Source organism: Macaca mulatta, chromosome 12, assembly GCF_049350105.2.
Source record: "Macaca mulatta isolate MMU2019108-1 chromosome 12, T2T-MMU8v2.0, whole genome shotgun sequence".
Classification (NCBI taxonomy): domain Eukaryota; kingdom Metazoa; phylum Chordata; class Mammalia; order Primates; family Cercopithecidae; genus Macaca; species Macaca mulatta.
Window position 1 is genome coordinate 133,458,738 of NC_133417.1, and position 25,431 is coordinate 133,484,168.

The window sequence follows — 25,431 nt, forward strand, 5'->3', positions numbered from 1 at the left end:
GACTGACTGAGTTAGAGTTGTTAGAGATAGTGTGCAGGCATCTGTATTTTATAAAGGTTTCTAAGGTAGATCTAATGTGCAAAGTCTATATGAATCTTTACTAAGTCTACAGAAGAACTTGAAATGATTTTTTTTTTCCAAATATTTTATTTTATAGAACAGATCACAGGCCTAGGGAAAAGACAACTTGTTTAAAATACTATGCAGCGCTGGGCCTAGAATAGAAATATTCTAAATCTTGCCATTTAGAAGAGGCCATGGCTGTTTAAGTGAAAGCGCCAGGTCATATAGGGCAAATATAATTTTGCTTGTACAAGTCTTTAAGGGATTACTTTATACATCCTTATAGTTCCTAGCAAACTTTATAGGTTTTCACAATGTTCAATTATTTATTCAGCCCACACATACTTATAGAGCTCCTTTTCAATGGCAGATCTTTTTTTTTTAGGTACTTGGATTCCATTAGTGAATAAAAAACATTCACAGACCCCTGCCCTCCTGTTTATTTTATATGCTCTCCTAGGAGAAGGTAGACAATCAACAAAACACATAGAAGTACATGAATTGGTTTAATGGAAGGCAATATGTACTTTTAAGAAGGAAAAGTTGAGCAGAGGAGTTGAGAGTACTGGGTACTTTTAGCATTAAATAGAGTGGTGGGGTTTGGCCCTATTGAGATAGTGATCACTGAGGAAAGGGTGGTGGGAGTGACTATCTGGGGAAGATATTTCCAGGCAGAGGGAATAAAGAGAATGGTTCCGAGGGAAAGTTGCAGGATAGGAAGGAGGGTGGGGTAGAGCAAATCATAAAAGATCTTGTAGACCATTTAAGGACTCTGATTTTATTCTAAATGAAGTGGGGAGCCTTTGGAGGGTTTTGAGCAGAGAAGTGAAATGTGATTGATGTTGTCAAAAGATTAGTTTGGCTGTGATGTGGGAATAGAGTCCACAGAAGCAAGAGTGAAGACAAGTGCTCCATCTACGGGGGCATCAGGGCAGGGGTAAGAACTAGGAACATTCTCATGATATTTTGTTGTTTGTTTAAAGGTATATTTTAAAATTTGTTTAAAAACATTTACACACAGTAGAATTCACTTTGAGTGTGTAGAGTTCTGGGTGTTTTCACAAACTTATCAAGTCCGGTAACCACCACCTAATCAGAATCAAGATGATTCCCTCTTCTCCCCCAAACTTCCCCTATACTATACCTTTGTAGTCCTTCAACCATCTTCAACCACCCCTCACCTCTGGCAACCACTGATTTATTCTCCATTCCAAAATTTGTTGTTGTTGGTTTTATTCCTCAGAATGTCACATACATGTAAGTATGCAGTATGAAATCATTTGTATGGTTTCTTTTTCTTAGCATAATGCACTTGAAATTTATCCAGATTGTTGCATGCCGTGGTTTTAATGTATGCGTCTCTCTAAAATTTTTATGTTGGAATTTAAACCTCGAGGTGATGGTATTAAGAGGTGGGCTTTTTTTTTTTTTTTTTTTTTTTTTTTAAAGGAAGTGATTAAATCATAAGGGCTTTGCCCTCATAATAGATTTGTGCTCTCATAAAAGAATTTGAATGGAGTGTTCTGGTGCCTTTTGCCCTTCCATCCCTTCTGCCATGTGAGAACCGCAATACTCTTTCCTTTTTGCCCTCTTCTGTCATGTGAGGACATAGCAAGAAGGCACAATGTTGGAAGTAGTGAGCAGTACCCACCAGACATCAAATCTGCTGATGCCTTGATCTTGGAATTCCCACCTTCCAGAACAGTGAGAAATAAATTTCTATTGTTTGTAAATTACCTAGTTTAAGGTATTTTGCTATAGCAACAGAGGCAGACTAAGACATTGTGTCTAACAATAATTCACGTTTTTTAAATTGCAGAATCGTATTTTGTTGTATGAATGTACATCAGTTTATCCATTTACTCACTGAAGAATATTTGGTATATTTCCAGTTTTCTGACAAGAATTTGCTGTTATACAACCAAGGGGGAAGTTTTCATGTGAATACACAATTTCATTTCTCTAAAGTAAATACATAGGAGTGCAATTTCTGGGTCATATGTTAAGTTTATGGTTTAACTTTATAGGAAACTGCCAAACTATTTTCCAGAGTGACTGTACCATTTTGAATTCTTAGCAGCAACTTAAGAGAGTTCTATTGCTCCACATTTCCATCAATATTGGATAGAATCAATTTTATTTTAATTTAATCATTCTAATGAGTGTGTAATGGTGTGCCAATGTAGTTTCGATTTGCATTTAACTAATGATTATTGATGTTTAATGTCTTTTCTGTGCTTCTTTTCCATCTACACATCTTCCTTATTTGTCTGTTCAAATTTTTACCCATTTTTCCTTTTTTAAAAAACTGAAACATTGTTGAGTTTTGAGATTTTACACACATTCCCACACACATTCCAAATATAATACCAAATTTGCCAGATATATAATTAACGGATATTTTATATCCAGGTTGTAGGTTATATTTCTATTCTCTTAACAGGACTTTTCATGGTGACAAAGTTTTTCATTTTGTTGAAGTCTAATTTATCAATTTTTCTTTGATAAAGCATGATTTTGGTGTCATTTTCAAGAACTCTTTCCTTAGCCTAATTTTCTTATTTTTCTATTTTTCTAAAGGTTTTATTATTTTTTCATTTTACATTTAAGTTTATAATCCATCTTGTATTAATTTTTGTATAAAGAATAACATATTGGTTGATATTATTTTTTTCATGTGAATGTTTCATTGTTGCAAAACTGTTAGAAAGAGTAACCTTTCTCCATTAAATTGTCTTTGTAACTTTGCCAACAGTCAGTTGATCATATTTGTGTATGTCTATTTCTAGACTTTCTATTCTGCTATATTCATTTCTGTGTTTATCCATTTGTTGGTACTATGACAGTCTTCATTACTGTAACTTTACAGTAAGCCTTAAAATCAGTTAGTGTGAGCCCTCCAATTTTGTTCTTCATTGTCAAAGTTCTTTTCGCTATTCTAGTTCTTTCCTTTCAACAAAAAATTTTAGAGATAGCTGATTGATATTGTATTAGTCTGCTCGGGCAGCCACAGCCAAAATACCATAGACTAGGTGGCTTAAACAACAGAAATGTATTTCTCACAGTTCTGAGAGAGTCTAAGATTAAGGTGCCATCTGATTTGGGTTTTGGTGAGGGCTCCCTTCCTGGCTCACAGATAGCAATAGCCCCTTCTCACTGTGACCTCACACGGTAGAGAGAGAGAGAGAGTTAGCTCTGTGGTGTCTCTTCTACTAAGGACAGCAATTCTACCGGATTGGGGCCTCATCCTTACAATCTCCTTTAACATTAGGTATCCCCATAAAGCCCATATCTCCAAATATAGTTGGATTGGTAACTGGGGCTTTAACACATGCATTTTGGAGGCATTTAACACATGAACTTTGAAGAAACACAAATATTCTGTTCTTAACAGATATCTATGGGAAATCCTGCTGGTATGATTAGGATTGCACTGAATTTAGATATTAATTTGGGAATTGTGGTTTTGAATTATTCATTCTCATAAGAAAGATATTGTTTCTTTAGCATTTGGAATATTACATGTCTTATGAGATTAAATGCACTTTGAGTGTTTAATTCTGTCAACTTCTAATTATTAGAAACACATATACATGTGCAATAGCTAAGGATATATCTGATAGTGAGGAAAAAAGCCCTCCTATGTGTGAAGTAATTTTCATAAAGTATTGTAGATTCAGTAGGAAAAATTGTGTAGGTGTGATATTGATATATACAGAAAAGATAGTGAAAATGTTTATACACTTATGTAATTGTTATTATTTCTTATTTATGCAGAATACTTAAAACAGATGTATTGAAAGTTCGCTGATGAACAATTGATGCCATTTGTTTTCTCTTTCTTTGTTAGCTTTAATTTACTATTTTATAGATGTTTCATATGTCGTGAAAAACGGCTTTTGTTGATTTTTAAAATCATCTTTAAAAGATTATTTGAAATAAAATGATGCATTCTATTTATATCATACACAACACCAACTCAAAGTGGATTAAAGACTTAAATTTAAGTCTTGAAATTGTAAAACTTCTAAAAGAAAGTGAGAAAATGTTCATGACATTGGTCTTGACAATGATTTCTTGGCTATGATGCCAAAAGCACCAACAACAGAAACAAAAATAAACCAGTGAGATAGTATCAAACTAAAAAGCTTCTGTACAATAAAGGAACCAATAGAATAAAAAGGCAACCTGTGTAATAGGAGAAAATATTTACACATCACATATCCAATAAGGGGCTAATGTCCTCATTATGTAAGGAACTCCTATAGTTCAATAGCAAAAAATGAATAACTCAGTTAAAAAATGGAGAGATGATTTGAATAGACATTTCTCTAAAGAAGACATGCAAACGGCCAAGAGGTATATGAAACAATGTACAATGTTACTTGTCATCAGGGAAATTAAAGTCAAAATCACTGTGAAATATCCTCTCACACCTGTCAGGATGGCTCCTAAAAAATTAATAAATACATAAAAGACAACAAGTGTTGGCAAGAATGTGGAGAAACTGGGACGCTTGCACACTGTCGGTGGGAATATAAAATGGTGCAACTATTATGGAAAATAGTACAGAGGTTTTTCAAAAATATGAAGATAAAACCACCACATGATGTAGCAATTCCTCTTCTAAGTATTTACCCAAAAGAATTAAAATCAGGATACTGAGGAGATGTTAGCACTTCCATGCTCGTTACAGCACTATCTGCAATAGAAGAGATGTGGGGACAACCTAAATGTCCATTGACAGATAAATGGATAAAGCAAATGTGTAATACACATGCAATGGAATACAATTCAGCCTGTAAAAGATGGAGATTCTGGCCGCGTGCAGTGGCTCACACCTGTAATCCCAGCACTTTGGGAGGCTGAAGTGGGTGGATCACCTGAGGTGAGGAGTTCTAGACCAGCCTGACCAACATTGTGAAACCCCTATCTCTACTAAAAATACAAAAAAAAGTAGCCAGGCATGGTGGCGGGTGCCTGTAATCCCAGCTGCTTGGGAGGCTGAGGCAGAATAGCTTGAACCTGGGTGGCAGAAGTTGCAGTGAGCCAAGATCACGCCATTGCGCTACAGCCTGGGCGACAAGAGCGAAACTCCATTTCAAAAAAAAAAAAAAAAAGATGGAGATTCTGAAATATGGAAATATGCAATAACATGAATGAAACTTGAAGACATTATGCTAAGTAAAATAAACTAGTCATGGAAAGAAAAACTGCAAGATTCCACTTCTGTAGGATATCTAAGATAGTTGTATTCATATAATCAGCGTAGGATGGCGGCTGGGTGGAGGGAGAAAAAAGGAATTCCTAATCAACAGGCAGTAAGTTTCAGGTAAGCAGGATGAATAAGGTCCAAAGAGCTGCTGTACAACAATGTACCTGTAATCAACAATAATGTACGTTTACAATCTGTTACGAGGTGAATGTCATGTTAAGTGTTCTTACCACAGTAAAATAGCATTAAAAGAAAAATAAAATAGATGAGGTGAATTACGGAAGAGTAAACGACGTAGGAAAAGCACAAAAGCAGGAGCCAAGAGATTAGAAGCTGGGAGACTTTTCGTCTCCATGTATGGTGTGCTGAGTAACACTATGCAAGTCCACCTCCCACATGGACATGCCCATGACACTTGTGGGACTTTACTATATAGTAAAGTTACAGTAATCAAGACTTTTATGTACTAACAAATAGACAAACACGCAGATGAGTACAGCAGAATAGAAAGTCCAGAAATAGACATACACAAATATGGTCAACTGACTGTTGGCAAAGTTACAAAGACAATTTAATGGAGAAAGGATATTCTTTCCAACTGTTCTGGAACAAAGAAATATTCATATGAAAAAAATAACCTCAGCCAATATCTTATTCCTTATACGAAAATTAACACAAAATGGATTATAAACTTAAATGTAAAATGCAAAATTATAAAACCTTTAGAAAAATAAGAATATTAGGCTAAGGAAAGAGTTCTTGAATATGACACCAAAATCACGCTTCATCAAAGAAAAACAAACATCGACAGTGTAACAATAGAAACCCACAGGCCTTCTGTCCCAATGGTAAGCTACTTAGGGAGCTGTTAAATAGAGCATGTTTGTTTGTTGTTGTTGTTGTTGTTTGCTTGTTTTTTGTTTGTTTGTTTTGTTTTTGAGGCGGAGTCTCGCTCTGTCACCAGGCTAGAGTGCAGTGGTGTGATCTTGGCCCACTGCAGCCTCCATCTCCCAGGTTCAAGCCATTCTCCTGCCTCAGCCTCCGGAGTAGCTGGGATTACAGACCCACACCACCACACCCAGCTAGTTTTTGTATTTTTAGTAGAGACGGGGTTTCACCATGTTGGCCAGGATGGTCTCTATCCCTTGACCTCGTGATCCGCCAGGCTGGGCCTCCCAAAGTGCTGCTATTACAGGCGTGAACCACAGTGCCCGGCCAATAAAGCACGTTTTATCTCCTTATTTGATTAACATACTTTCGTAAGGTCAGGGAGGCCAGATTCTTGTCTTCCTAGAAGGTTCATGAGCGACCTTGGCAGGCGAAGGGAGGGTTGGCACTGTCCCATAGACTCTGGCGCCTTTCTCAGCCTACTCTCCTTGCTGGAGTGCCCATAGTTTTCAAAAATCCTGTAGTGCTGCCTTGTGTGTACTGTGCGGGCTGATTTGCCAGAGGGCTTTACTCAGTGCCTTTCCACCTTCGCTTTTCCTTCTTTCCTTGGTGCTGTGCTTCTCACTGGATGTCTCTGTGCTCTTACAGCTATCCTAGTGCCATTCCACTGCTACTTTATACTCTACACGTTGCTATTTCAGTGGTGCAAGACAGGCAAGGAGGACGTTCTCTTAATTCTGATTAAGTCTCAGTCTCGGGCAAGTCCTGTACTCCTGGGTAAGACTTTCTCGTTGCTCCCTCCCCCAGCTGTAGTCCTGATCCCATCACGGCATTCCTGCGCCCTCTCTAGGGGAAAACATTTGTTCTGCTGACTTTCCCAGCTGGGATGGATTTTACCCAGTGCCCTGAAGATGACAGTGATGCCCTCCCCCAGCTGCAATATTAAGGCTTTTATTTCTTACAGTAGACAGGGAGAAGTGTGTAGGTGGGGTTTATGCACCTGCTGTTCTTCTCCTCAAGACCTGCATATAAGGGAAACTTTTTCAGGACTCTCACCAAACATTTTTCAGGGATCCACGATAAAAGCGTGCAAGAGGGTGAGAATTTTCTATATATTTGTGTTTCCAGAGAGTGTACACTCATTCTCTTGCCAGACATTACCTAGCCTCCACCAATGCCACAACTATCTAGTTGAACTTTTCCTGTCCAGCAGCTTCTGGTCCAGGTCAGCAAATACTCTATCCCTGTCTCTCTCTCAGGCAATTGTCTCTGGGATTTCAGACCAGTTGATGATCCACTGCTCTCAGATCTCTGAGGGGTTCAAAGAAAGCCATAAACATACTGTTTGTCTGCTTTGTTGTTTGTTGATAGAGTGGATATGAGGCTCTTTTCAGCTTGCTACATCCTAAGTGAAAAAAGTATTTGCAAATCATATATCTGATAAGGGGTTAATCTCACAAATATGTAAGTAACTCCTGTAATTCAATAGCAACAAAATTAAAGAACTCAATTAAAAAATGAACAAATGACCTGAATAGACATTTCTATAAAGAAGACATACAAATGGCCAGCAGGTATGCTGCTATTAGTCTTTAAAGAAAAAAAAAAGTCTAAAATCAACACTGATTTATATAAAAATGTTATATAACAATAAAAATGTTATATCACTTCAGTTATTCCCTGGTAATAGGATTATAGGGAACCTATTTCTTTTGTTTATCTGTACATTCTGATTTTTTCTTACAAAAATTTTCTTAATCAGAAAAGGCTTATTAATATTATTTTCATGCAAAAATAAAGAAAAAATGTGGATTTGTTTTATAGGATGAGTCAAATTTCTGCTCCCCAGACATACTGGCTAAGAAACCATACGGTTTACTTTTGAAACTGAACACTTGTCTGATCCTTAGTGCAAGGCTAGTGTTTGCCACACGTTGGAAGCATGGGTTGTTCCCAGGCTGGCGTCAGCAATCTCCTTCTCAGTGAGGTGTGTGAAGCTGTGAAAGCCAACTGGGAAACAGCAACCTGGGGACATATTGATCAACAAGCACAGCGAACCAAGATCACACAAAATAAAGAGTGGCTGGTAATTTCTTCTCCCACCTTCATACCCCTATCCCCTCCTCCACCTGATTTTGTCATGTCTCACTGCTGTCTCAGATGCAATGTCCCAGGAATGCCTTCCCCATACTCCCATAAATGAGCAAGTTGCTCCTCTTGTGTCCTCTGCTGTCCTCGTCTACTAGGGCTAGTGTGGCACTCATCACTTTATCGTATTCTAATGTAGACCTCTTTGTCTACCTATAAGGCAATAAGTTTCATGGGAACCAAAGCAAAACCCTTTCATTTTAGCATACCCCCAGTTGCTGGCATGATAAATATTAGTTGATTGAATTCAATAGAACATTTATTTATTTATTTATTTATTTAAGACAGAGTCTCTCTCTGTCACTTAGGTTGGTGTAAAGTGGTGTGATCTCTGCTCACTATGGCCTCAACCTCCCGGACTTAAGCTATTCTCCCACCTCAGCCTCCTAAGTAGCTAGGACCACAGGACTGCACTAGCATGCCTGGCTAATTTTTCTATGTTTTGTAGAGACAGGGGTCTCCCTACGTTGTCCAGGCTGGTCTCGAGCTCGTGGGCTCAAACAATCAGCCTTCCAAAATGCTGGGATTACAGACATGGGCCACTGCGCCCAGCCTAAAAATTCTTTTTTTTTTTTAAGTTGACTTTGGTGATCCTTTTAACCTGATTCAACCCAAATATGTTGTTTGCCTGCCTCATGTGTATGCTCATGACAATTGTCAATATATGGATAGATGGACACATCCTTATCTCCTTCACTATATATTCAGCACAAGTAACAACTGGGAAAAAATTTTAAAACAAATTATATGTAAGTGTTTAGAATGGTCATTATTTTTAAAAACACTTTCCCAGTCCCAAAAATGCTTAATTAAATATAAGTAATCAATTAGATTTTTCTGCCCTTCAGCTCTAAAACCTGAAGTAATTGTAGAGTATTCTTTTGTAGATACAATTTATTCCTCTAATGCGGTTATAATTTCAAGAGCATACTGGAAAAGAATTCCGTGGAGGAATTACATAACCCACATATTTAAATTTAAATTCTAAATATTCATTTTTATTCCATAGTTATACAATTAAATTTTAAAATAATAAATTTGCCTCGATCTTAAAGTGTTTTTTGTTTTGTATTTTTTAATATTTCAATTACAAAACTGCCAGCTGTGTGACTGTATACTTTGTGTTCCCAAAGCATCTTGTAGCTCCTCTAGGATAGCTTGACAGTTACTGCTGATATTTTAATATTATTGCCTATGTGATGTCTGTCATCATTGTTACATTGTAAGCCCCACGTGAAAGCAGCATACGAAGCTATAATACCTTGTTCACTGGGATACTCCCAGTGCTTAGCCAGGCTTCAGAATGCAGTAACTATTAATGAATATTCAGTGAATAAATTAATATTAATGTGACTTAATTTAAAATATTTTTATTTCCATTTATTTCTTAAACTATTAAATCTATATTTGGATTTTAAGAGAAGCTCCTTTAAAATAATTGCTGTGTTTATTAGGTTCTTACTCTGGCTTTGGTGCTATTTTTGGCAACAGCAAAGTAATAGCTGATTGATTTATGGGGGAGATAATGGCCATCATTGGTGATTTTCTGTAAAATATCTTCTGAAGTGTCATTCAACAGAAGAGGTTGCAAGGGCAGTAAATAACTCTATTATCTAAAATTTTAGTCACAGGATCGATTACATCTTATGTCTCTCATACAAATATTATCTTTGATGTAGTAAATAGCCCACAATGTAGCCCAGACATTGTCAATGGTGCTATTTCAACTTCGAAAACCTGTGAGACAAGGTTGTCAGTTTTCGTGTGTAAAGTGCAATCCCTGCTGTGGATTTTTGTAAGAGACATAGATCCATTGTCTTCCTGGGAAACAAATGTTTGTAATTAACCACAAAAAAAATGGTGTTTGATGTAAAGTGATTTGTCACAGAATCTGTATGTTGGTGAAATATACAGGTTTTAGGTTTGGAAGCATACACTGGCATAATTATATTGATTTGATTTGTTTTACTTCAAAGTTATTCTCGATGATCTAATTCGCTTAGATTTAGTTTTTTAACTGATTTTCTGTGTTTGACATTTGGCATCAAACCTCAACCTAGATCACAGAAGGAATAAGAAAAATAATCAGAGGCAGCTTCTTTAGGCCATAAACCTTAACCTAAACATTTGGCAAACTACTGCCTTCACTATGACTCCAAGCTAGATTTGTGCTAGCTACATACTTTTATCTTCACTGGAGGGAGTAGGATGGATGTGGCATGTTGGTGAAAAGGCACATACACTCTCTTAATAGATACATTTAATATGTTATTAATTTATTATTATTAATTAGTAAACTACTACAATTAACATATATAATTAATATGTATCATAATTTGAATAGCAACTTTTATATACTAATTTGCAATAAAATAAGTATCAGGAATAAAACATTCCCTTAAAAAAGTTATTCCATGGTTTCTTTTTTTTGTTTCTAGGTCAAGTTTGTTTATAAAGAAAAAAGCTGCGTAGTGCGAAAATACGGTACCAGTTTTTAACCTTCCTCATGTATTGAAGCTTGTTTAGTATTTTTTATTCAACTTTATATGTTGCTAGTAAATTAGTAAATTGAGTTCCATAAGCACAAACTCACTTGGGGACACAGTCACCAAGAATCTCTCAACCCATAAGAAGCTCTTGATTAAATGCATTCAGATTAAAATCATATATACATCATTTCTTCCTACACTTTTTGTACAAATTGTGTAATTGATAGAAATGAGAGGTTAAAGTTTGAAACCAAGGCAGGAGTCATAAAAAATGATTTATCACCAATACAATGGCTAGTGGAAGCCCACCCTCTACCAGTGAACCCTTGTTTTTATTCTTCTCGATTTTTTCCCTCCATTTATTAATGGAGGAGATAAGTATGTGTGGGATATTGACGTGGAGAAAACAGTGTTTGTTTCCAGGCATAAACACAACTTCATTCCTTACTCTATTACTTTCTAACTGGGTCACCTTGGAAAAACTCATCATGTTTTTGAGCTTGTTTCTTCACCTCAGTAATAGGAAATACAACCCTGGCAACAATACTGTGAGCTTTAAAAAGTGGGGGTTGCTTGTTACATAACTTACTGCATGCTTTCAAGGAGTAATTCTGAACATATTCTATGAAGTGTTTGGAAGCCCCTGCAATGTGTAAAATAATTTATATGCTGAGAAATATACAACGGCTGCAACTTGTGAAGGATTCAATTGTTTTTTTTTTTTTTTACTTTTGGCTATTTGCAACAATAAAACACTATTGCTATAGATGAAAAGTTATTAGCTGTTAACTAATGGTTGTATTTTTTTTTTCAGGTTTTCACAGAGGCCTTTGTGGAGAAGTATCTTCTAAATTAGGATTCTAGGAGTCCAGACTAGGAGTCTAGAAAATACTTCTTTCTCTTTACAAAGGAAAAGAGAAACATCATTTATGGGAGGGTTAAATACATGTTTAATATATTTAAAAATATATGTTTTTACATTTTGAAACACTTGCTGTGTTTCAACTGGAACAGGAGCTTAGATCTCTAATTTTCCAAGGGAAAAAGACAGAGACAGATGACTTTAAAAAGTTCCCGCAGCTAGACAGTGTCAGGATATGGCTAAAATACTAGTGAATGCTCTTATGAACTTTGGAAGGCAGAATAATGACCCCCTAAAGGCGTCTATGTTCTAATCCCTGGAAACTGAATATGTTACTGTATTAGTCTGTTCTCACGCTGCTAGCAAAGACAAACTCAAGACTGGGTATTTCATAAAGGAAAGAGATTTAATTGACTCACAGTTCAGCATGGCTGGGGAGGCATCACAATCATGGTGGAAGGTGAAGGAGGAGCAAAGGCCTGTCTTACATGGCAGCAGGCAAGAGAGAGGGTGCAGGGGGACTGGCCTTTATAAAACCATCAGATCTCGTGAGACTTATTCACTATCAGGAGAACAGCACGGGGAAAACCCGCCCCCATGATTCACTTACCTCCCACTGGGGTCCCTCCCATGACACGTGGGGATTATAGGAGCTACAATTCAAGATGAGATTTGGGCACGGACACAGCCAAACCGTATCAGTTATCTTACACGACACAGGGAAATTAAGGTTGTTGGTGAGATTAAAGCTGCTAATCAGCTGACCCTGAGCTGGCAAGATTATCCTGGACTATCTCTGAGATCTAATGGAATCACATAGATTTTTATCAGTATAAGAACCAGGCGAGAGACAGAGAGTCAGACGGACATCTGAAGACACTAAGATTCTGCCTTCAGTTGAGGCAGGAGAAAGGGGTTGGAGAAAGGGGTCATGAGCCAAGGAATTCAGATTCCCTGTAGAAGGCAAGGAAGTGGACTCTTCTTTAAGTCTGCAGAAGGACTGCAACCCTGCTGACAACTTCATTTTAGCCCAGTGAGACCCATGTTGGATTTCTGATCCCCAGAACCGTATGATGCATTTTTGTTGTTCTTAGCCACTAAGTTTGTGGTGATTTGTTGCAGCAACAATAGAAATCAAATCTACCAATATATCAAATTATTTCCTGGAACATTTCAGTTCAGGATCTTGAGTCTTTAAGAGTTAATATGATCTGGCAAGCTGGATGCACTTCCCTTTTAGACGTAACCACCAAGATAGGCTTGTTGTTCCAGTCAAATTTTAACTGCCATCCCGAAGATGTGTATAATGCAATTATAGAAGATGTAAGTACTGTTAAAAAAGAAAAAGGAAATTGAACAAAGTAAAAAGTTAAAGGCAGACTGAGTGATCAAAGATATATTTGGAAGACATTCTTAGGAAAACAGTACCAAGCAGGAGCTAAAAAATTACTTTCTTAGCATCATAGAGTAAGGATTAGAAGACAAGGCAAAGACAGAGAAAATTTGAAATACCCCTAGGAAAGTTTCACTGTTGGGACACTGTCACTGCTGTGAAGCAAGCTTTTACTGTAAGAGAGTTATCGACTGAATAAACCCACAGCCCAGCTCAGGATGGCTACGTGGTTCACAGATTATCAAGAAGTAGAAACAAGTGACACAAAATCTCAGAAAGTGGGCTGATGGAGCCGAGAGAGGGCAATTTTGCATCAAGGGTGAAAAGGGAATGAACAAGAGTCTGCAAATTGGCCGGGTGTGGTGCCTCATGTGTGTAATCCCAGCACTTTGGGAGTCTGAGGTGGGCCGATCACTTGAGGCCAGGAGTTTGAGACCAGGCTGGCCAATATGGCGAAACCACACCTCTACTAAAAATTCAAAAAAATTAACCGGGCCTGGTGGTACATGCAAGTCCCAGCTACTCAGGAGGCTGATGCAGTAGAATTGTTTGAACCCGGGAGGCAGAGGTTGCAGTGAGCAAGATCACACCACTGCACTCCAGCCTGGGTGACAGAGCAAGACTCTGTCTTAAAAAAAAAAAAAAAAAAAAAAAGAAAGAGTCTGCAAGTTATATTAGAAGTGTATTAGTTGCCTATTGCTATTATAACAAATTACCACAAACTTAGTGGTTTAATACAACACAACTTTATTCCTTTACAATTTTGAAGGTCAGAAGTCTTTTATTAATCTCATGAGGCTAAAATCAAGGTGTTAGCAGGACTTGTCCTTTCCAGGGGCTTTAGGGGAGACTCTGAATGGATTCCTTGCCTGTTGTAGGTATCAGAGAGGACTGGCATTCTTTGGCTGTGGTCACATGACTCTAGTCACTGGTTCTGTTGTCACATCGCTTTTTCCTTCCTTTGACCTTGCACCTCTCTTTCTTAAGAACCCTGTGTTTACACATTAAGCCCAACCAGATAATCTAGGATAATCTTTCCATCTCAACATCCTTTACTTAATTACATCAGCAAAGCCCCTTTTGCACACAAGATAACATATTCACAAATCCTAGGGACTAGGATCAGAACATCTTCTGGGAGACATTATTCAAAAGCCCACCACAGAAAAGTAGTCACATAGAATTTCCTGTAATTTAGACATATAACTAAACTTGGGTTAAGAGGTTTCATTTTTTCATGTTTCAGGTACTTTTTGAAGTCCTGGAAAAGGGGAATGTGGAACCTGGAAACAGTCCGTGCATTGTCTGGAAGAATTCAGAATCTGTTACGTGAATTTACCATGAGGGTTGGATTTCCTCTAGATGTAGGTACTTCACATAGCAACATAGAAGCATTGCAGCAGATGCTGTCGGCATCTAGAGCAAAACCCTCAAGCTCACTAGTGAGGTTGCTATGTAAAGTACCTGTGTCTACAGGAAATGCAGCCCTTGCAATTCAACATATATGAGCAAAAGATACTGCCACTGGCCGGGTCGGTGGCTCACGCTTATAATCCCAGCACTTTGGGAGGCCGAGGTGGGTGGATCATGAGGTCAGGAGATTGAGACCATCCTGGCTAACACAGTGAAATCCCGTCTCTACTAAAAATACAAAAAAATTAGCTGGGTGTGGTGGCACAGACCTGTCGTCTCAGCTACTCGGGAGGCTGAGGCAGGAGAATCGCTTGAACCTGGGAGGCGGAGGTTGCAGTGATCCAAAATCATGCCACTGCACTCCAGCCTGGGCGACAGAGTGAGAGTCAGTCTCAAAAAAAAAAAAAAAAAAAAAAAAAAAAAAAAAAAAAAAAAAGATGCTCCACCATCAAGGTTCTCGCCATTTGCTGTCCTGTTGTTCTCTATATCTTCAGTCACTGCTCACTATACATTCTGAGAGATGAAAACTGAAGCCACGTGAGTGAAGTAGGAGTTTAAATTGCTCTAGCTATTAAGCAATTTATCAGCCTTACTGTTCATTTGCATGTAAGCCCATGTATATCTGTGCATGTGTAAAGGAAACTACAGAAAATAATGATAACTTTGTCATCTAGAATGAACTTCTTAAATTTGAATGTTAATTTCAGTGATGACAGTTTACTGACAATTGGTATTTAAAAAGATCCATAACCCAACTCATTTTTGATAAATATTTCATATTTATTATAAAATTTGATAGTTGAAGTTATTTTATTTTTTTCTTTCAACGTAAGTTTGTCAGTGTCTAGTATGTGCAAATATTCATTTACTCATCGATTGCAATTGCATTGCATTTGGTACTGTGGATACATCAGTGAACAAAGAAGTTAATATTCATTTTCCTATGGAACTTTTGTCCTAGTTTGGAAGGCAGACAAACAAGTCAAAATAAGCCGGTCAAATAAATGTCTGTATATACAAATAAATATGTTGAAAAAAGTCATAGTATTCTCTTTTCCCATATGCTCTCAGATAAAGCAAATTTTAAGTTTCTATGATTATTGGAGGCATTAAAATTCAGCATGCAATTCTTGTTTTTATTCAGTAAGTATGAAAGTAAATCTTGTTGTAAATGTCCATTCTTGGAAAATACCTGTCTTAACTTTTCCCTCAATTTTTGGTGTCTCTGGTTTTAAAAGAAGGCTGTTGGCACTAAGAGATTTCCATACCCCAAGCAGCTACATCTCCAGTCTTCCACCTTTTAGAAAATGTTATCATAGTTACCCAATACTTCCAGCAAATAACCTGATTATTATCCTTGATCTCTCCTATTTTTATCCTCTATGAACAGAGATAGAGGGTGGTCAGTGAGCAAGGAGGCTCCAGATTTGGCAGAGATGATGAAGAATTGATCATTCCAATGCTATTTTCATAATTTCTTACATCTCTGGTATGAATGTGCTTGGAATCTTTAAGATGACTATGAGGGCTGTGAAGGTAGAAACGTTCTATGTGTTTTTTATTCTGAGCAATTGCAATAGATGAGTAAGCAGGAAATTGAACCAGGATCAAAGACTTCAAAAGGACAAACCAATGCAGGTGTCTTGAAAGGCTTAAAGGCATTGATGGAGAGGAGGTGTCAGCTAAAGGCAAATGGGGCTAGAAAGACTGAATGCAGTATCAGTGGATACGACGGGGTAATTAACAGAGGCATCAAAGCAGAGTGGCTAAAGAAACACAGACTTTGAAGTAAAGAGGTACTGCATTCAAATATTAAGTTTTCCACTTAAGATTTGCCTCTTGTAGTCCCATTTTCCTCATGATAACATGTAGATTATAATACTGTTTTTCTTAAAGATTTGTTGTTTCGGTATTAAATGAAGTTTTAGATAAGATAATGGATGCAGAGCACGTAGTATGTTGCTGGCATCCAGTTGTCACCAGAGGTGGAGTCACTGTAATGCTAGCAAAATCGGAAGCTTCAGCGTCCCTCCCATCAGTGGTCTGTTCCACATCTGTGCAGAAGTCCCAGTAATGTGCTCACGTGGTCATCTTTCGGACAACATTTGTGAAAGTAAAATATTTTGACTTCAATTTATTGTGTTATCTCTTTTCACTGTGACTGCTTTTCTGTTATATTACCCCTTTGTTTCAGAGGGAGAAAGAGGGACCCATGTGACTGCAGAAAAGAACTTTAAAAATAAATAAAAGAACGTAAACTATTTCAGAAATACAAGACTCAAAAAATAGATTACATAGAAAGTTTAAGAGCATACAAAGACTCAAAAAATAGATAACATGGAAAATGTAATAAGATACATGGAAGGAAAATAGAACATTAGCCAGGAGAATGAAAATTAGATAAAAGAAAAAGTAATATGGGTGAGAGTAAAAGTGGTTCAAATGGAAGCCAGAAAATGATGTTTCAACATACATGAAATTGGGGTCTTTGAAGAAGAAAAACATCAAACTATTTTAAAAAAACAGATAATTAAAATAATTAAAGAGTATAATTGGATCATTTAAAACACAAAGGATAAAAGCTTGAGGTGATGGATACCCTATGTACCCTGATGTGATTATTATGCTTTGAATTCATGTATCAAAATATCTCATATAACCCATAAATATATACACTTGTTATGTACCCACAAAAATTAAAAAAATAATAGAGAACTAATATTGAAAACTAAAATCCAAAAAAATCTTTTTGGAAATTAAAAAAATGAAACTTCTAAAATTCTTATTAAAAGAGGTCATCTCAAAAAATTGATTTGACAGTAAACTGAAATCTTTCTTAGTAAAGTTGTTAGTCTTTAAGGACGAAGAAAGAGATCCGCAGGGCCTTCAGGCGAAGAGATCAAAGTACCTTATAAAGGTAATAAAATTCGACTGGTTTTGACTCTTCAGGAACTGAATGTAAAGCCAGTGTGCTATAGAACAGCATTTTCAAAGAGCAGAAAGATAAATGACCCAAGAAAATAATTTCCAGCCAAGCTGTCCTTGAAATATCAACACTATAGAAAAAAACAGTTTTAAATATGTAACTACAAAGGAAATCCTAAATACATCAACCACTCCCCAAAATTCAAGTGTATGGTGAGTTTCATTCACCCAGGAGACAACTGGAGAAATTTCAGCCAGAAGACTGGTGGTGAACATTTAACATATTTAGTTGTAAAATTATGACCAAACTGAGAATGGCAACACGGATGGGAGAAAGCCAAGTAAACATTATACGTTCTGAAAAGGTGGAAGGAATACAATTTTAAAAATAGGAAGAAAAGGGAGAGTGAATGGGGAATGTTGCATAAGATCATTGAGTTTTATCATTAGTAAGTGAAAATCAAAGGAACCAGCCAAAACAGACAAACCAGATGGTAAAAGATTAAGTAAGACAAAAGAAGATTAACAACAGTATAAAAGGTTTGAATAGAAAGATTTCTACTCAAATCAAAATAGAAATCTTCCTAAACACTAAAAGACATTTTGAAACATAACAAAGATGATACACCATTTAGAGAGAGACTTAGTAAATATTACACAATACACATAGTGACTGAATCTTAATATGATAGGAGGATAGCTTCCGGTTCAGATGAAGAATATTGCAATAGAATGTTGCTATCAGTGAAAGAATCAAAACAAGTTGGATGATGTATTAGTCTGTTCTCACATTGCTATGAAGAACTACTGGAGATTGGGTAATTTATAAAGAAAAAAGGTTTAATTGGTTCACGGTTGAACAGGCTGTACAGGAAGCATGGCTGGGGAGACCTCAGGAAGCATACAGTTGTGACAGAAGGCAAAGGGGAAACAAGCATGTCCTACAAGACTGGAGCAGGAGAAATAGAGTGCAGGGGAAAATGCTACACATTTTCAAACAACCAGATCTCGTAAGAACTCACTCATTATCATGAGAACAGCAAGAGGGAAATTCACCCCCATGATTCAATCACCTCCCATCAGGTCCCTCTTCCAACACTGGAGATTACAATTCAACATGACATTTGGGCAGGGACAGAAATCTAAACCATATTAAATAAGCTATATAATCATGTTTTTCAAACTCCCAAAAGAATTGAGGACACAAGAAGATATAAATGAACTTAACTTTAGAAACTAACATGATCTTAAAAGAGAAGACAAAATAGTTATGACTGAAGGAGTGTGAAAAAGGAAAATGCACCATTAGAAGGATGAGAAAACCAGCCCAATCCTTAACACACTTTTAACAGTTGCATTGGAGCTGACATGACAGTTTGACATTTCATTACAGGTCTAAGAATGGCCACTGCAATATCTCTTAGAGAATATGAAGGCTAATTTTATGTGTCAACTTGACTGGGCTAAGGGATGCCTAGGTAGCTAATGAGGTATATTTTTGTGTGTGTATTCCAGTGAGGAAATTTCTGGAAGAGGTTGACATTTAAATCAGTAGGTTGAATAAAGAATATCTGCCCTCATCAATGTAAGTGGGTGCTATCCAATCTGTTGAGGGCCCAAATTGAGCAAAAAGGTAAAAGAAGGATAAATTCTCTCTTCTTGTGCTGAGACATCCATCTTCTCCTGCCCTCAGACGTTGGAGCTCCAGGTTTGCACTTGGGCTAAATTACTAAATTACCTCAACCTCCATAATGTGAGCCAATTGTCATAATGTAATATAATAGAAAATAACTATCTAGGTATCTATCTATCTGTCTATCTGCCAATCTATCTATCTATCTATCTATCTATCTATCTATCTATCTATCTATCTATCTATCCATCCATCCATCCATCCATCCATCCATCCATCCATCCATCCATTTATCAATTGTCTTTCCTATTGGTTCTGTTTCACTGAAGAACCCTAACTAATACAGAGAGCAACAAACTTCTATGAAGTACTTCTTCCTTGTGGCTTGATAACTGCCATTGTTAGTTAATCTTTTAATTGTTCAGTAGAAAATGGGGCGATCTTGCTTCATCATAATGTGCATGTAATACTTTTTTCAAATCAGCTGGTTTTATTGCTTTAATGACACAAAGCTTATTCTCTTTCCTATTTTTTCTAGTCATAGTTTCCCATTGCCAGCCTCTTGACACAAGTTTTACTTTCCCTGTGGCTGTTTCATAGGAGTGCTGTAAAGATGAAGTGAGATAATGCATGAAAAGAGTTTCCCACAGTTTTTGACATATAGCAAGTGATAACTACAGCAATAATTATTATTAGAGATAACCTTTTTTTTCCAAGTAGGAGCAGAGAGGAACATTCTTTAAGCTCATTCACCTCTTCAAAACCTACATTTTAAGTTCATGTAATTGGAACTTCCCTGAGGGAAGAACCTTTCTGACTGCTGGAGAGAAAAACTGTCACTAGCAATTCACTGATTTCCCTTAAACCCCACAAAGCAAGGGCCTATTTGCTGGATCTCAACTCACTGTGGGGAAAGTACTTGGGTCTAACTAAAAACAATTGATTTAATTAGGACTGGAACATTTTATATCAATAAATGACAACAGGAAGATCAGGATCGCTTAAGAGGAATGAGTTATGGGTGTTTTGTTTGGTTTGCTAAAAAATGTTTGGATGATTTAACTTCTTTATAAAGATATATAGCCTAAATCATATTATGGCAGTAAAGACCTTCATATCAGCCCAGTGGAAATTGTGAAGAGACCATGTTTGGTGTTCCCATTTCTTGTCTCTCATTCTTACTCTTCATACCATATCTCTAGCTATTCTGAATTCAATTTTATAAGCCTCTACCCTTAGCTGTCACTATTGTTTGAGTGTTCCTGCCGAAAGTCTTAATTCCCAATGTGGCAACATTGAGAGGTGGAATCTTTGAGAGGCAGGGCCTAATGGAAGGTGTTTGGGTCATGGAGTGTCTGCTTAGGTAGTTTGGTGCTGCTCTTCTGAGATTAGATTAGTTCTCTCAGGAATGGACTAGTTTCAGTGACAGTGGGTTGCTATAAAGTGAGGTTGCCTCTCATGTTTGTCCCTACTGGCATGTACCCACTTCCCATTTCTGCTTCTCCACCATGTTGTGACAGAGCATGAGGCCCTCCCCAGAAGCCAAGAAGATACTGGTGCCATGCTTTTTGGACTTCCCAGCCTCCAGAATCACGAGCCAAGTAAACTTTTTTCCCTTTATTACTCAGTCTTGAGTATTCTGTTATAACACTACAAAATGGACCAAGACAACTGCCTTCTATCCTCTCTCTAAAGGGCTAGCTGATAAAGTTTTAGAATTGTTAATCATCTCAGTCATATTTGAATGGACAAATACTTATAAAACAAAATGAAAAAGGCAACTTTTCAGTTCTGGATTCCAGAAGGACACCATTAACACACTTAGTTTACACATATATTTTTTCTCTTTATTTTCCCCAGAAAACTAAACACAACATCTAGGAATTTATATGTAGTTTACAGTAATTCATAACATGTCTCAGTCACATTAGAAAAGGTAATTAAATATAGATGTATGAACTCAAGCAAGTCTCTTACCTTCTTGAGACCTTAGATTAATTTTTTGTAAAATGAGGGAATTAGACAAAGTGACATTGAAGGCCACTCACACCCAATATTCTCTAATATGATGGTCCTTAAAGATTCACCATCTTTAGATGACTATTTGGTGATCTGCATGCAAGAAAGAGAAAGAATTTTAAATGCAAAACTTTTCTAAACGGAGAAAGAGAGAGAGAGAGAGAGGTTGTGTGTGTGTGTGTGTGTGTGTGTGTATGTGTGTGTGTGAGAGAGAGAGAGAGAGAGAGATATGGTGAGTCATGACGCCTGTGTGGTGCTGCTCTTACTGATGAAGAATCTTGCCTCTCATAGCCAGGCTCTTGGCAGTTTAAGCATCTATGTATAAAATATCTAATGGCAAGTGGAAGGGTTTCTTAACATGACTTCTTAAGAATGAATCAAACCAAATTCTGGAACAAGAGCTATGTACATGAATATGTGCAACTCTAAATGTGATAGTATTCAGCATTGTCTTAATTTCCTCCTTAACTTGGACCAGGTTTTCCATAGTGTAACTAAGGGGATAGTCTGGACATTCTCTGTCTCTTGAGAAAGTTCTAGAGTATTTAAACTTTTAGGACAAAATGACTCTTTCTTGCCTGGGGACCAAGGTGAAAATGATTCTGTTATTCCTTGAAGTGGCACTTTGGGACTTTAATGTTTAGCCATTTCATGCCCATATGCTTGGAGGCTGCTCTTGCTTCATGGTGTATAAAGTCCTCTACACAGAAGACCTGGTGACTTACGCATCTGGAAGCGATGGTTTGATACCTCAGATGGTTTATATCTATTTCAGAATCACTGCAACTATAAGAATTCCCCAGATCATTGAATTCTGTGACAATTCCCCACTCCTGAGACTAGATCCAGCATTGCTGAGAGCCTCTTTCTTGATCTGACTTTTGCAATTTGGTTTCTTGCTTACCATCTCTTTCCCTTTATGTTCCTAGTGTCTGACCTCTCCATTGGATTTGTCTTTCAGTGCTTGCTTTTATTTTTCAGCTAGTGGCTTTGTATCTCTCTCCCTCATTAACATTTATTTTCCTTGCTTACTTCAGAATAAGTTGAAGTCACAGAGACGAATGATTCCTTGCATCTGAGACTCTCTGTTCCAGATATAACTTTTTCTGCTTTTAGCAGGTATCTGTGACTTTCCTTCTGGGGCAGGACCCTGCTGCAAACTCTCAATTCCTAGCAGCTAAAAGTTTAGGTTTGGGGTCCTTAATTTTAGCTTTTATTGAATTTATTTTATTGCTCTTTTTAATGGATTATGTCCCCCCAAGTTCCGAACCCCTGTACTCATATTGTAACATTATTTAGAAATAAAGTCATTGCAGGGAAAGGATTCCCTATTTAATAAATGGTGCTGGGAAAACTGGCTAGCCATATGTTGAAAGCTGAAACTGGATTCCTTCCTTTCACCTTATACAAAAATTAACTCAAAATGGATTAAAGACTTAAACGTAAGGCCTAAAACCATAAAAACCCTAGAAGAAAACCTAGGCAATACTACTCAGGACATAAGCATGGGCAAAGACTTCGTGACTAAAACACAAAAAAGCAATGGCAACAAAAGCCAAAATAGACAAATGGGATCTAATTAAACTAAAGAGCTTCTTCACAGCAAAATAAATTATCATCAGAGTGAACAGGCAACCTATAGAATGGGAAAAAATTTTTGCAATCTACCTATCTGACAAAGGGTTAATATCCAGAATCTACAAAGAACTTAAACAAATTTACAAGGAAAAAACAAACAACCCCATCAAAAAGTGGACAAAGGATATGAACAGACACTTCTCAAAGGAAGACATTTATGCAGCCAACAGACTTGAAAAAATGCTCATCATCACTGGTCATCAAAGAAATGCAAATCAAAATCGCAATGAGATACTATCTCACTCCAGTTAGAATGGCGACCATTAAAAAGTCAGGAAATAACAGATGCTGGAGAGGATGTGGAGAAATAGGAATGCTTTTACATTGTTGGTGGGAGTGTAAATTAGTTCAACCATTGTGGAAGACAGTGTGGCAATTCCTCGAGGATCTATAACTAGAGATACCATTTGAGCCAGTGATCCCATTACTGAGTATATACCCAAAGGATTATACATCATGGTACTATAAAGACACATGCACACATATGTTATTGCAGCACTATTCACAATAGCAAAGACTTGGAACCAACCCAAATGCCCATCAATGATAGACTGGATTAAGAAAATGTGGCACATATACATCATGGAATACGATGCAGCCATAAAAAATGATGAGTTCATGTCCTTTGCAGGGACATGGATGAAGCTGGAAACCACCATTTGTCAGCAAACTATCACAATGACAGAAAACCAAACACCACATGTTCTCACTCATAAGTGGGAGTTGAACAATGAGAACACCTGGACACAGGGAGGGAAGTATCACACACCAGGGCCTGTCAGGGGAGGGGTGGTGGGGAGCTGGGGGAGGGATAGCATTAGGAGAAGTACCTAATGTAAATGATGAGTTGATGGGTGCAGCAGCCAAGATGGCACATGTATACCTGTGTAACAAACCTGCATGTTGTGCACATGTAGCCTAGAACTTAAAGTTATAATGAAAAAAAGAAAATGTAAAAAAAAAAATAAATAAAAATAAGAAATAAAGTCATTGCAGATATAATTAGTTATGATGAGATCATACTGAAGTAGGGTGTGCTCTTAATTAGATATGACTGGTATTCACATAAGACAATATAATACAGATATATACAGGGAGCACACACGTGAAAAAGGAGGCAGAGATCAGAGTGATGCATCTACAAACCAAGAAATGCCAAGAATCACTGGCCATCACCAGAAGCGAAGAGATAGGCATTGTCATGGACTGAATGTTGCCCCTCCTCCAGCAAATTCATATGTTGAAGTCTTAGCCCCCCAGTGTCTCAGAATATAATTTTATTTGGAGATAGGGCATTTAAATAGGTAATTAAAATGAGGTCATTAGGGTGTGCCCCAATGCAATTGACTGGTGTCCTTATAAGAAGAAGAGATTAGGACACAGAGAGGGATACCAGGGGTGTGTACACATGAGAGAATGACCACATGAAGAAGCAGCAAGAGGGTGACCATCTATCACCCAAGTAGAGAGACTGCAGAGGAAATCAACCCTACAGACACCTTGATCTTGGAATTCCAGCCTCCAGAACATTGAGAAAATAAATTTCTGTCATTAAAGTAACCTGGTTCATGGTGTTTTGTTATGACCACAGCCCTAAGAAACTAATACAGACATGAAGTAGCCTCTCAGGTCTCAGAGCTCCCAGAAGTAATCGCCTCAGCTAATACCTTGATTTCAGACTTCTGGCCTCTGGAACTGCGAGAGAATAAAGTTCTGTTGTTAAGGCTGGCATGAAAGCATCCTCTCACCATTTTTATCACCCTCTTCTTGACCCACATCTGTTGTCAGTCCATTCCGTAATTTATTTGACAAGTATTAACTGACCTCACATATACTAGCATTAACTGTGCTTTATTTGGTGACCACTGTGTCTGTCTTTAGCAGGATATTTGAGACGGGATGAATAATGATTAGTAAGATTCTGCTTGTATTAGTGATCTATTTTTCCAAAGTCCTGTATAATAACCTCAAAATTCATGTCTTAAAACAAGAAGCATTTATTTTTATTTTTTTTGAAATGGTTAGTGAGTGCGCTTGATAATGAAAGAAGATAAAGTGCCATTGGAAGGATTTGAGTTAGCTTGCACTAGCATGAAGGTTGCCTTAGTAAGAATATCCCTTCTGCTATGAATAGCTGAAGGATCCTAATATGATAGCATGAAAGGATTGAATGTTTAAAATTCGTATCTATTGTAAAAACAAATTGATTTTATAAAGCTTGGCCATTTCTGCAATTCAATTCCAAATCCTTAGAATACAAGAAATGGTGACAGAATATAAAATTCTAAGGCTTTCTCTAGAAGAATTCAAACTTAAAAGAGTACAAAACAAAACAAAAAAACAGTAGTATAAATATCAAATACTTGAGTGGTGTTTTTTTTTCTTTCTTTTTTTTTTTTTTGAATTTGAGACCGAGTCTCACTTTGTTGCCCATGCTGGAGTGCAGTGGCTCAATCTCGTCTCACTGCAACCTCTACCTCCCAGGCTTAAGTGATCCTCCTGTATCAGGCTCCCAAGTAGCTGGGGCTACAGGTTTGCACCATTATGTTCAGCTAAGTTTTGCATTTTTTTTGTAGAGATGGGTTTTTCTATGTTGCCCCAGGCGGGTCTCAAAGTCCCGGACTCAAGTGATCCGCCCACCTGGGCCTCCCAGAGTGCTGGGATTACATGCATGGCCACCACGCCCTGCTTGAATGGTGCTTTTCAACTGTGAATCAGAATTTTCATGAATGGCTTCAGAGTCTA